Source organism: Euprymna scolopes, chromosome 7 (genome assembly GCF_053919585.1).
Source record: "Euprymna scolopes isolate OS-2025 chromosome 7, ASM5391958v1, whole genome shotgun sequence".
NCBI lineage: Eukaryota > Metazoa > Mollusca > Cephalopoda > Sepiida > Sepiolidae > Euprymna > Euprymna scolopes.
In genome coordinates, this window is record NC_136488.1 from 96,016,960 (window position 1) to 96,031,444 (window position 14,485).

Here is a 14,485-nt window from a genome sequence, read left to right on the forward strand (position 1 = left end):
TTCTCTCAGTGCCAACAAGGCAAAATAGACATTAAAAAAGAAAAAAATCATTTTTTGGTGTTATCCATTAAAAATGGGATGGAAAACATTAGAAATCGATCTTTTATGATGTCAGAAATGATGAATTAACAAAAGGATGGCACCATCCGATAAAACAGAACATGGATGACATGTGACCTTTTGAGTCATACGCTGTCTATGTGAAGTGTCTACTGTTTATATATGCTAGTTTAATTGTCTAGAACCTCATTTTTCTTTGGAGTGGGGGTACATCCTACCATCCACGCTAATGGCAAAAATGTTACACTACACTCTGACTCTGCTTAACAAGACTCATGTTTTAACCAAGTCACTATCCGATTAATCTCCAAAATGAGTGCAATCGAACTGCCACTGGAGTAAAACATGAATGTCTGCAAGCAAAGAACATTTTTAATCTCTGTACCTCAAGTAATAAACCTTAGATCAGTGTTGTATCTTGCTTGGTTCCCCAATCAGAGGAGATGAAATCCTACTAGACTGAGAAAATTTTTATAGGTAGCTAGAAGAACACCCATTTGAGGATGGGTAAAATGAATTCCCAAAACAGAACAGTTTTGCATCAGTTAGAAACATTAAAATCAAGATATGATGCTACTAAGCCTTTTGTCTAGAGTCCTTATTCAAACTTTGATAAAATCTATCACATGATTTTGACTCTACAAAATGTTTGAATTTCAAATTAGAGGTTATGCTCATATGTTTCTTAAAATACTCTAAAGAAACTGAAGCTTGGGGAATATTTATTAATAGATGTCTAATACTTATTGTTAAAACTCCACAAAAATCAGAATTATCTGAATTTTCGGAAAGGGTTTCCATCATGTTTTCATATTATTTGCATGAAACTAATAACTCACATATACCTACCACCAGCGTTTCAAAATTCATAATGATTGGTTAATTAATTTTGTAGTGAATCCTGTGCATACAAATATAGAAATATACATACATATGTAACTTTATCCCAAAATATGCATTCTATTAGTTAATAAAGTCAATTCATTGAAGTAGAGTTTGGCATAACTCATGCTATTTTATAAAGATTTTTAAATATGTCTAGAATTCTTATTCCAATTTTGATCAAAATTCATTAAATTATTTTAATTCTAGAACAATGTCTAAAATTAAGTGTTTAAACTTAAGTCTTAAAAAACTAAAATTCAAAGAATCTTGCTTATAACTATGGATGAAATTTGATGGAAATTGAAAATATTTGAATTTTCAAATGAGAGGTTGTATCCATAATATGGCCCCTAATAACTCATAAAAATATTTTAAAAAAATATATCTTACTGTCTAATATTTATCAAAATATTTTTTATATTGTAAAAAATTTATTTTACATATATTTGAAACTTATTTGTTACTTAAAAATCACTTGTTTGTTTTGTAAAATAAGCATTATTTGTAAATATATATATAATCTTACCTGAAATATACTTTAATTATTCTCACTATAAAAACCAACATTATAGACTGACAACTATACCCATGTAGACACTGGAGATAATTCTAAATTCATACTTATTTTTTAAAAAAATTATATAAAAACTTATCAAGATAATTTGATAAGTTTCATTTTTTTTTTCCTTTATCAAGCCATGGTAATAAAACTGTTACTAGCTAATTAGGGAATGCATAAAACTTAGGAACAGCACAATAATACAGAACTCTGAAAATGTGACAGTGATATATGTTCATGCACACAGTTCTAAGGCAGCACGTTCAAGATTGCAGAAAACAATGCAAAAGGAGATTGATAATACAACTGAGAAAACACCAGTTTGATTATGCAGATGGTCTAATGTGAATGCATATTGTCGTAGGTTTGGTCTGTTCAGCTGCAGCACAGGATGGTATTTAAGCATTGCGGTAAGGCAAGAATCATGAAATAATCTGAAAACAACAGATGCAACTGTTACATTCTAGCAAGAAGACAGTAGATCTAATCCAAATAGATCACATACTCCGAAGGGAACAGGATCACGGCAAGGAATATGTAGTATATATCTGAAGGACCAACATTGTAGATGCTAAAGAGAATCAGAGAACACCCTGCTAACTCTGGCGAACACTAGGGACCGGTATTCTAAGTGGATACGAATTATTACCTTGTAAAGTCTAGTCAGCAAATGCAATTCATGAGAAATTTGGTAATTAAGGATATGCAACACATAAAGCTCCCTATTAAATCTGTTGGATAAATAAGACACGTGATTGTAAAAACTGAAATTTCTAGATATTACTACTTCCAGATAGTTATGAAATTTCGAGAATGGCACAAATATGCCTTGAAACCAAATCCCACAAGTAGAGACAGAAGAGAGGCATCTAGAGGACAGTAGCATAACTGTTTTTGCTGGGTTGAACAACATAACCCAGTTCCTTGCCCACTTAGGTGCAAAAACAAACAGTGACTGCAGATATAGTGACGCTATGTATTTGAAAAACAAATATCACATTTTAGTCATGGAATTACATTTTTATGCTACTAGTTGAAACAATAAAAAATAAATGATAAAGGAATACACATGACCTATCGTGTTTTGATAGTATCAACATTACAATAAGGGTTGCGGAGTTAGACTCATAAGAATACTAGAAGTTGGAGTCAGTCTTTAATCACAAAGAAATGAACAGTCTGAATATTTGAAGACTAAGAAGTCAGTCAGACTTTTTGAAATCCTAGGAGTTGGATCTTATACTTTCCAATTTCACAACTAGTTATACTTGAGGCTTAACTATTACATAAATTATATACATTTTTAAAGTTATTTTTCTTGTTTGAATAATAGAATAATTTTGATGCTGTAAAGGTGTTGTCTCATATTCCTTTGACGACATAAAGTATCCGGTTTGAAAAACACAATGGATAAACATCCGGTTTACTTATTTTTTTTATTATCCTACAAAATTCAATATTTTAATGAATATATATGTGTGCTATATGCGTGATTAAGATTTCAATGCACATTTCAAAAAAATAAAAATAAAATTAAAAAAATAAAGATAATTATTATTTTTCCTTTTTGAAAGACATAGATGTACTATGGGATTGTATTATAAAGATGGAATTTATTTTTATTTCTAGCTTCAGAAACATCAGGTTAAAACTCCACAAAAATCAGAATTATCTGAATTTTCGGAAAGGGTTTCCATCATATTTTCATATTATTTGCATGAAATATTTATTTTCATTATATATATATATATATATGCGTGTCATCCACATACAGTACTGTTTCGTTGTATCACAACTCATCAGTGCTGCTAGACAAACACCTTTCCCCAGCCGTGATCGAACCTACAACCGTCGCATTGACAGTCGACAGCTCTAACCATCGGGCTACAAATCAGTGCCGTAAATATTTCTCCTCGAGTGGGTATTAAAACCATGCTCGCCCATCGCAGAAAGTGGTGAAACCATCATTTGTTTACAAACAAACTCTTTTAATGTGAACACACATCTTTGCAAAAGATAATGGTACAAAATTTATTTTGATAGGTCAATTAGCCATTGAATTAGAACTGTTTAAAGTTAATTGAAAATTAGAAAATTCGCAGTCTTGTGTACTATTAGTTGAGAAGCTAATTTTCAGCGTGTAACTAAAAATTTAGGTTTTGAGCAAATGAAAAATAGTTACAAACATAATGTCATGTTGTAAGTAAAAATTAACCATAATGGAAACATTTGGCAAAATGCCATTACCTCTTGAAAAAAAACATACAAAAATGACATGACAGAGCAACTTTGACTGTTCATATTAGATTTTTTTCAACAGCTAACACATTGAATCTTCTTAACATAATTCATAGCATAGTGGGAATCAAAAATAGATTTTCTAGTAATAGCAAATAAAAAAAAAAAAAAGAAAATCATATTAGGATCATGTAAAACAACTTATTTGAAAATTCAACCTTGCAGCATGGAAATTATCTATTATTCAAGCAAGAAAAATAATTTTACAAAAGTACATAATTTATAAAATAATTTAAGCTCAGTTGTAATTGGAAGGTATAAATATCCAACTCCTAGGATTCTGAAGTACAATTTGATAGAGAGAAAAAAAAGTTTCATTTGCTGAAGTTTTCAACTTGGATTTTATTTTGTGAAAAATAGCATACTGACAAGTGGTCCCTCTTCTTTACAATGGGACTTTATATGCATAGTGGTACATAGCCAAGTTGAAAAACACCAACATTTAAAAATAAATTGCCTGTCAATGAAAATAGTACCCTAACTTGTAATAATTTGGAAATAAACAAAACAATCTATTACTGACACGAGAAAGAATTGTACATTTATAAAAAGATTAATTTCTGTTAATACTAAAATTTTATTGAAATAACTCAAAACTGAAGGAGTTATATCACAAGTAGATATTGAAGGGAATTTACCCATTTTCACAGCTTATACTAAGGCCGGTTTGTGATACTCAAAGTATATTCTACATAAGAAAATATATCAGGCCAAGTCCTAAATGTAGACACTTAATATCTCAAAGAATCTTTATGACAGAGTAAAATGATCTAATGAATAATGTGAGACATGTTTGATTAAGAATGACTTATCAAACATGTGCGTAGCCAATTTACAAAAATGTATGCATATGAAAACGGTTTAAAGAAAATTTTAAATTGAAAATTAGTAGGACAGCCTTCAAAAAACAGTAAAAAATCTATCACTTGAAGAATTTGTTAAAAATGAATACGATCAAACATCAAGCAACAGAAATGTTTTTACATGATACAAAGGAGATCAAAAACAGGATTTACTTGAGGCAGTCAATTGGCAATCCACCCAGTCTCCATCAGAACTGAAAATTAATCCATTCCAGTAACAGACTTTTTCTAATAACAATTTGTATAAAAATTAATTAGTTTATTTTTATTATTTTTTTATTAAAAGTTAATTCATACAAGAAAGTATTTATTAAAAGTTAATTCAGACGAGAAAGTATTTTCAGTAAAATATAAAATAAATTTCATCAGGAGTTCATTTATATTTTTCAAAAACAATATTAAGAGTTTATTAGAAAGATGGGTACTTATCCAGTTTACAACAAAATCTCTGGAAACTTCCTGTCAGCATCTTCTGGCAAGTTATATAAGCAATTGAAAAATGCTGAAACGATTATCCAATCAGCTGCCAGAGGACCAGTATCAATGAAGATGTGAAATTCATTAAATCAAGAAAAATTTAACCCCAAAAACCCTCATTTTTTTCAACATGACCATACCATCTAAGTCTCCTGTTCTACACACATCTAATACAATCCAAATTTTAACTTCATTCACATCTAAATATGTCTTTAAGAACCACATTGCACATCAATTGTATCATTCTCATTATTTCTCTCCATGCAACAAATGTTCTCAGTATATATCTAAGAATTGGTAAAATTGATCTTATATTTTGTAACAATTACATTACATATACTTGACATTTTTATTTGGGATTTAGAAATTCCATTATTTTTGTTTGTTTAGTTTGTCTGCCTGGGTAAAAATATTTAACAGATAAACTCTGAAACAACACATGACACTGAAAATAACAGGACATAGTAATAATACACCAAAGATGGTTTATAATGAGTAAAATCTTTGTTAAAATTGGATGAATATCCCCTACAGAAGTAGGTCGGCAAGATGTTCATTTCAACTTGCCGACAAATTTCTATTACTTTTGCGCATGTGTAAGTTCATTCATAGTTTGAAGTGGTTTAATTTTGAATATTTCTTATCTGTCAATAGCATGGATGGAGTGGTAAATGTTTTGGTTTCAATTCTAGCTAATGGCACCCAAGTCATTTTTTTTTAATTTGAAATCTGTACTACATATTAGGTACAATATATTCAATAGAGAATTGGCTCTATAATAATACGAAATTTACATGAATTAAACTATATTTAAATGTATTTTACCACCAAGTCTCAAATAACAATCTTATCTTAAATATGCTGTAATTATCCTTGCCAAAAAGAGTGTATAGCTATTTAGAGAAATCGTCACAATTAATTCAAAATTAAGTATTTGTAAGTAAATTGTATTTAAAACATCATTCTAAACAAAGCAATCAATCATAAGTAGAGTATGAAACAAGATTAAATATATAATCACCTTAATCAGGAAAATTCTATTATCCTCTTTATATGAAAAAAAAAAAAAAAAAAAAAAGTAACAGTATACTATTTATAATTGAACAATACACAATTATGTCATATAAACGCAAGATAAAAGATTAGTTGAAACTTCTAATGCAAATAGGATAGGAGGGTGGAGATGGTGGGGGTAGTAGGAGTTAAATGGAACAAGGTTTGAGTTAGCTCCCCTGTTCACATATCCGCCCATAACAAGCTTTTTACAGCCTGCAGATAAACACTAGATAATTATGATAAGCTTATTAAATGGACAAAAAGGCATAAATAAAACTTTTAAAGGAATGATAATTAAAATTCCAAAGTTCTGATATCGATGAAAGCATATGAGCATTCCCTTGTTTCAATAAATTTAAATTAGATATTCAGCAAAAAGAATTTTAAATTATAGTAGAGTGGTTAATTGTGAATTTAAGCATTATGTTTTAAATTGCCAATTTATGAAGAATAATGTGGCTTGTTAAAAAAATTAAAAGCAAAACATAAGGAAAACAAAAAGTATAAATATGTAATAAAGTGGAAGATATATTTTTGTTGATGACTTTAATTTTATTGACAGAAGATTTTTGTAATTCTAATTGAAAAAATATTTTTCAATAAAAATTACTTAGATTGAGCAAAATCAATAACTTCAATGCTTAAAATATGGACGAAAATAAGATTTTATAAGCAATTAATATATTTTAAGATACAGAACCAATTGTAAGATATAAAACAAAAAAAAAAAAGTAAAAAGTGAAATGCTTAGACAAAAGCCTAAAACAAATATTTCATTTAGCTTTTGGAAGTACAATCACATTTAATTGTGTAAGAAAATTAAATATTTTATCATTTATAGATAGATAGATAGATAAAGATCTACCTAGGTTAGTTTCTCAAGTTTTGTAAAGAGAAAGGGGAAAAAAACGATTACATCAATGTTTGGTGCATTTAAGTCAGAGAGCTCTACCTAATATTGAGCATTTTCAAGAAAAATATTGGTTTTAAGTTAATTTTATAAATACACCGAAACGTGTTTAATATGTATATGGAAGCTCCCCCTCTCTGCATGCATAAGGGCACTCTGGATTGAAACAAAAATAAAATTTGTCTTAGTCTGGAAGGGTTTCCTCTTCATTAAAAGCAAATTAAAAAGAAATATAAATACTGAAAATATACACACAATATAGTATATTACCCTATAATATTACTAATATATATATATATATATATATATATATATATATATATATGGTCACTTTTTAAATATGACTAATAATAATAAAAAAACAAAAAAGAAGTCAAGTGGCGAAGCAGGTCATAAAATGAAAATTTAATTCCACCAGTTGCCTCCCTTAGATTACATAACCGTCGTGTAATGGGCAAGATTCACCCGGCTAAATAAATGGTGGTACTCACACTAATCTATCGTTCATAGGCATAAGAGGAACGAAAATACATCGATAGTAAATGCATCAGTTTAGATTCACAAGTAGTCAGCACATCAGCTTCACAATGTGAATTTATAATGTCGATATCAAGCAGAGAAGAAGCTTGCTGCTATCAGAACAGAAACTTGATTTGTGCAACATCTGTGTGTATGCACACACCATGTTAATATTATCGAGTGCACACGCACCAAGTGACTTCAAGGAGGAAATGCTTATGGATAATATCAAGGACACACCATAAAGATGAGGTCTATTGGATTAGCTGGTGGGAAGAGACAAAAAAAGAGAAATTGGTTAGCACCTTTTCCAGGGAATCCAAATAAGAAAGAGTGCTGTAAATAAAAAATATTTCTGATAGCTTGTTATTGGATTTCTTTAGATAATCTTTAATTCCATAGGGGCTGAATTAGCTAAGTTACAATGCAAAAAAAAAAAATAAATAAAAATTGATAAATAATAATAAAAAAAAAAACTATAAAAGTATATCATACTAGGTTTAATATAAATTTAAAACCAAAAATCTCATTTTTGCAGAAGATATATATATATATAAATATATACATATACACACACACACACATTGTATATAATTGCAATATTTTGAATGAAACAAAAAAAATAAATAAATAAGGTAGGTTGTAGGTGTTATTCAAAATTCAAATTAAACGACTTGTGCCCATTTACTTGATTCCCCATGAGGGCCATTTTAGATACAAGTTTTTTTGTTGTTTTTTTTTATGGTGGGTAAAATCCAGCTCCCTCACAAAAGGGAACTCTGGACCAAGATACAAATTTTAACTGCTTTAGTCTAGAAAGATTTCTCCTTCACTGAAAAGTGAAAGTGTAATATTAGATAGATACTACACTTTGATCTTAGGAAAAAATATTGGATGACAAAAAAAGTCAGTTGTGCATGAAATAAATTTTTCTCTCAAGACATTTCATTGAAAAATAAAATCAAACAAGCTAATTCCATATATATATATATATATATATATATATATATATATATATATGTGTGTGTGTTTACGTTTCAGTGGTGTTCAAAACATAAATAGAATTTTGTAGTATTAAAGATACTGCAAATAAACTACACATTCCTCTTTTATTCCTCCTAAATATCTTATGCTTACACTCAGAAATAATCACACGTTTCTGTGTAGCTTACTTGCCATAAGTATGTTTTATACTACTATATATAAGAATTCTTGTTCCTTTTCAGGATTGAATCTTAATTTTGGATGGTATGCTCTGTTGATGCTGTTATTGATCTGGGTCAAATGCATGCAGCATGGTGCCATTGTGGTTTTCTATCTAGGACAAAGCTACAGAGAATGAATAAAAAAAGAGAGACAATAAAAACGTGTTATTTTTAGTAAAAATGCCTTTTTGAATTCCGGAGATAAATGTATCATTTCAATTGTGCTTATTTAACTGATATTATGGGAAATTTCCTATGAATAAATTTCCAACCTTTTCATTTTACATCCATTGTTTGTCTTGGTTCGCCATGAATTAAAAAAAAAATACACACATTATTAGAATTGATTTGAGATTCCAAATAAATATTGTTTCACATTCAAGATTAAAACAAATTCAAAATTCCTTTTTTTAAATTTTTTTTTTTTATTTACGTTTACCGCCCAAATAAGTTAAAAAAAAATAACAAAAGAAAAAAATGTAGTACAAAGGTATACGAAAATAAATATGAAAATCATTTATAAAAATGATGCAATTATTAAAATTCATTTGTTGCAATAGCTATTAATTGTTTTAGAATTTACATTTTTGTTGCAAGAAAACAATAAGTGTCTAGACCAAGTATGACTAACGACCCCATATACCTACACATTTTTTACGCCCTTGTGCCTAATGTGTTCTAAATATAAATTCTTTCAGACTGAGTAGATTTTTAGTTTTGTCTCAATGCAGAGTATCCCTTTTGGGGGAGCTAGATTTTCCTACATTATAAACTGACTTTCTGACTAATTTTGTCCTCATGGGGAGACAAGTAAATAGTCTTTCTTCAGATGCTGCACTTCAATTTCTTATTCTCTGTCAGTGGAGGAGAAATCCTTCACGACTGAGACAATTTTTATTTTTGTTCCTTTTCTCCACATTAAAAAACGACCTGGTGTCTAACTCTGTCCCGTGGGGAGGCATAGTAAATAGGAACTATGACATGTATAGAGATAAAAGATGGGACAGTTGACATTGGACAAAAATATTGTTTGTTGATAGATTAGGATCAGCCAATCTGTTAAATATTACAAGTATACCTCGAAATTTTTAGAATAATATTCTTTTATGACTTGTGCAGTTTACAGACCATGCTGAAATAATAACGTTACTATTTAGAAAGCTATTCTTATCATGTGGAGGGATTATTTTGTACTTGAACCTAACAATTCAATAAACAAAATATACCGTAAAAATTGAATTTAACTTGAAAATCTTAAAAAAAAAAAAAAAAAAAAAAAATTACGGAGAGCTTCTTCGCAGCATAATTGAGAACAAAACGCGTTTGCTTCGGGGTGGGTGGGGAAGATTATTCATTCAGCTGTCATCAACTTCCGTCCGGTGATCTGATCTGATTGTATGAATAATGCCCTGGAAAAGTCACTTCTGATTAATATTTACCAGTTTTAAAATAGGCAAGCGAACTCGGTTGCTTTTTTCCCCAGGATAGCAATATTTTAAAACTGATGAAAAAAAAACTCAGAAGTGATTTTTCCAGGGCATTCATACATAGCTGACGGAGAATGTCAACAAAGACGGACGGAACTTGATGAAAGCCGATTATTTCGTTGTATCAACACTTTCGTGGATTAACAGGTTTGAAGGACTTCCTAAAGGCGTCTTTCGGAAAGAGATTTCGCTTTTCTCACATATAGCGTCTGTTATTCCAAAATGGTCACCCATCTAACCAGGCCCAGGTTCAGCGTCGCTTAAACGGAAACGGTGTATCGACGTGATTATGCCATAACAAATAAAGATAAAACCGAATAAAAATTTATTAACTCATCCAATTTGCTTAAAAACACACACAAACCTAAAATAATAAAAATACTGATATTATTCATTCTTTAAATTTTATTAACCATTTGTCTTCGAACGAAACATTTTAAATTTCTTCCTTGAAACCTGATAAAATTTCAGAATTGCAATAAGAAGCAACAGGCATGAACAATTGAAAAACTAAATTTTGTTATTAAAATTCTAAGACAACTTTACGAATGTTTTTCTCACAATTATGAAAACTGAATTATTTGATTAGGTTGAAAAACATTACAACAACGTAAAAAATTAAAACTCCTATATAAAAAATAATTGCATTAAATCAACCAGAATGCCTTTTTGTTACTTTAAACAAGTCGGCCATTTTAGTATTTTGTCAATAATAGTCGAAGAAAAGCATGAATTACTTCTTGATCCTCAAAAATTTGAATCCATTTAAAATGTCGAAATAGAAAGTTTTTTTTTTTTTTTTTTTTTAATTCTTAGCAAATCCCATCGGCGCTCATGTATTAAAACATTGAAAGTTCTCGAAGTTATTTATTTTACATGCGATCATTTTATAAACAGATTAAAACAGAATTCACTTAAAGCTAGTTATAGTTTTACAATAAATAACTAAATAAATAAAATAAATGAAACCAAAATGAAAGTAACGGGCAACGCCGGGGCAGATAGGTACAACCAGTGTTTTTATAACATACCCACACCCACTCTAAAAAAAAAAACAAATCTGGTGGGTGTCACAACTAGCCTATTTAATAAATTGGGTAATATTTATTTATTTTTTCTAACTGAATAGAAATGCAAGTTAAAACTTAACATCTCTTAACGGTAACACTAAAAAACACCACAAAACAATCAAAATCAATAATTACATTATAAAAAAAAAATCGTTTTTTTTTTTTTTTTTTTTTTTTAGATGTAATAAATAAAAGTTTCTAGGTACTAAAAAAAGGTACAAATAACTGATGTCAAACCAAATTTTATTTCAACTTTGTTTTAGTGACTAAACACAACTTTATTTTAAGACTACGTGAAAGTGCGTGTTTTTTTTTATGAAGGAAAGGGTTATGTCATCGTCATATTTAGCGAGACTACAACAGGAAGCCGACTGACTTTTCTCCATGTCTCTTTCGTAATAAATAAAGTAGCAGTACAACTAGATATACACTAATGTTTGCATCAACATTAAAAGAAAAAAAAGCATCAGCTATTAAAAAAAAAAAGAAAACGGCATTTCTTTTTTTTTCTATTTTGTTCTCGTTTACAGTGGTCTTCAAGCGAGCTGCCTGCACGCTAATAAAGTCTAAAGTCAACAGTTTAGACACGCAGAAATAGTAGCAGGGTTTGGTTATTTTTATTGTTGGTATTTTGTCTTTCTAGAGTGGTTGTTGGTCAGTGGTCTGCTCAGCAATGACGAGGTTGGGTCACGGAATGATTGTGCCATTATTGTCGGTAATAAAACAAAAAATAGAACGAGAATGTGTAGTTAGGTGGTGGTTGCTACTACTAATTAGGTTGAGACAAGCAAAGGAAGAAAGACGTAGATAAGCATGTTAATACTCGCTCTGACAAGTCAATTATTAAAAAAAATATATATATACAAAAAAGGGTTGTTTTTATTTATTATATTTTATTTATACGAAAGCATAAAAAAAAAAAAACTTCAACACCAGAAACCATATCAAAATAATATATATATATATATATATATATATTATAAATATATTCCAGTATGGAGGCGAAGTGGATTTTTTAGGGAAAGAAATCAGAACTATTATTGTATATCATACGCCTCCCCACCCCCACCCCAAAATGGATTCACTTAAAAACAAAAATATTACACGTTTTAAGATATGTTTTGTACGTAGGTATCAAGGTTTATATACATTACAGACTATCACAACAGACGCGGATGCCAGTAGAGAAATATGACTAAAATTAAAAAGGATGTAGCGATATGGAAACTGAACCAACCACCACCTTAATCTATCGACGTCAGCACTTGCTTAAAAAAAATAAATAAATCACGTTAACAAAACCCTGGTGTTATTAGGAAGTTGCTAAAAAACATTTATTTACTATATATTTGTTCCTTTCTTTATTTGTATTCACGTATATAACAGATGTTTTATTGTGACTACAACGAAGGTAATGCCTTCCTCCATGTTGCTGGTTGTTTAGTATAAAAATAAAAACTCCCCCAAAAACGTACAGCCTTGTTGATTATGACGCCAAAGGGCCTCCATAGTAAAAATAATGAAACATTACGTTTAGAGTTATATTTTTTTATATCGACATTAAAATTTAAAAATGAATACTAGTTAAAAAGAAGAAAAAATCAAATAGTAAGGTCATTTGGTGTAAGTTTAACAGGGGGGGGGGGTATGTTTCTAACATTTGCTCATTTTTTTTATTTTCTTATAGACATTAAAAGTGTCGGTGGTTTTATGTATGTATATGCGTATGCGAACTATGGTCTCGTTTACGTTTACCAACATGGGTTTTTTTTTTTTCGAGAAGGCGTGCGTGTATACATCGTCCTGAAAATAGGAAGTGGTCACTACTTACAGCTGGGTGTCCGTGGGTGTCTTGGCCTTTTTGTTGGTGGAGTGGACACGATGGACACTACCGAACGAGCCGGCGATCAGCTGGTATACCAGTCCTCCCTTTCTTCCTCTAGCAGACCTCTAGCTTCTCCATCGCTCCTACTCAAGGGTCTACGTGACGGTGAAGAGTGCGTCAAGGGACGCAATTCAAATTGACACGCAAAAAACTTAGGGATCTCCGGTCGCTGAGCGACGCTGATGACGAGGTTCGGGCCGCGCACGGGGCACCGACAACCTCCATCATCGCTCTTGCATACCAAATGCAAAATAATAATATCTATCTATCTATCTATCTATATATATACATATTTTAATTTTCTTTCTTCTTTTTTTCCTGCTATCACATACCGCGATATATCTACAAGTATATCTACTTTTGGGGATAAATAATTGCTAATATTTCGTTTGTGCGTCTAGATATGTCATTTTTTTTAAGCAATAAAAATATATTAAACTACAAAAATAAATTGTAAAGTTCTCTAAAATATATTTTACCTAATTTAATATTTTTTTTTAATCACAAATATAAACAAATGTTAAAGAAAGTCTGAATTCAAACGTACATACATTTACAGGTGTTTTTAGTATTTTTTGTATCACCCAAAGGCATGCAAATTGTAATACAAGGGAGAGAAATATAAAATTCCTAAACACAGAAAATAAAACAAAAATAACTGAAAATTTATATTAAATTTGCAAATAAAAACACGAAAGAAAAAAAAAATTAAAATAGTAAAAATGAAACATGCAAAAAAAAAAAAAAAAAAGTAACAGAACAAAATTCAAGCGCACTTTTTAGCTAACAAAATAAAAAGCAGGTGAAAAATAAATATACAAGTTAACAATTAAATGTTACCAAAGGCAAAATAAGTTACTTGGCCTTCGGGGCAAGATCAAAGTGTAGTATCTGTTCTTCAGATACTGCACTTAAATTTCTTGTTCTCTATCAGTGGAGAAGAAATCCTTCACGACTGAAACAATTTTTATTCTTGTTCCTTTTCTCCACGTTAAAAAACGGCTCTGGTGTTTAACTCTGTCCCGTGGGGAGGCATTGTAAATAGGAAAATAAGTTACTCTTGTACCTCCCTGGATAAGTTTTGTTTTCGTGTGTTTTAACTTATTTTTAAGCGTTTATTTACTTTCAAACAAAAGTAGTGTCAAGTCTGTTGAGTTAGAACGAAGAACATGGCTGTTTTGTTATAGCTATTTGCACAAAAATAATAATCG

At 29.9% G+C, this 14,485-nt stretch overlaps 1 protein-coding gene across 1 annotated transcript in view; it reads right to left on the reverse strand.

Moving 5' to 3' along the window:
- The window catches only part of LOC145279850 (uncharacterized), a 180,273-nt gene extending 166,666 nt beyond the window's left edge, over positions 1 to 13,607 (reverse strand). Inside the window, exon 1 of the mRNA XM_080131296.1 lies at positions 13,221 to 13,607. The gene's annotated coding sequence lies outside the window, so the exon portion shown is untranslated. The remainder of the gene's footprint in view (positions 1 to 13,220) is intronic.
- Between the last annotated feature and the right edge of the window lie 878 nt (positions 13,608 to 14,485).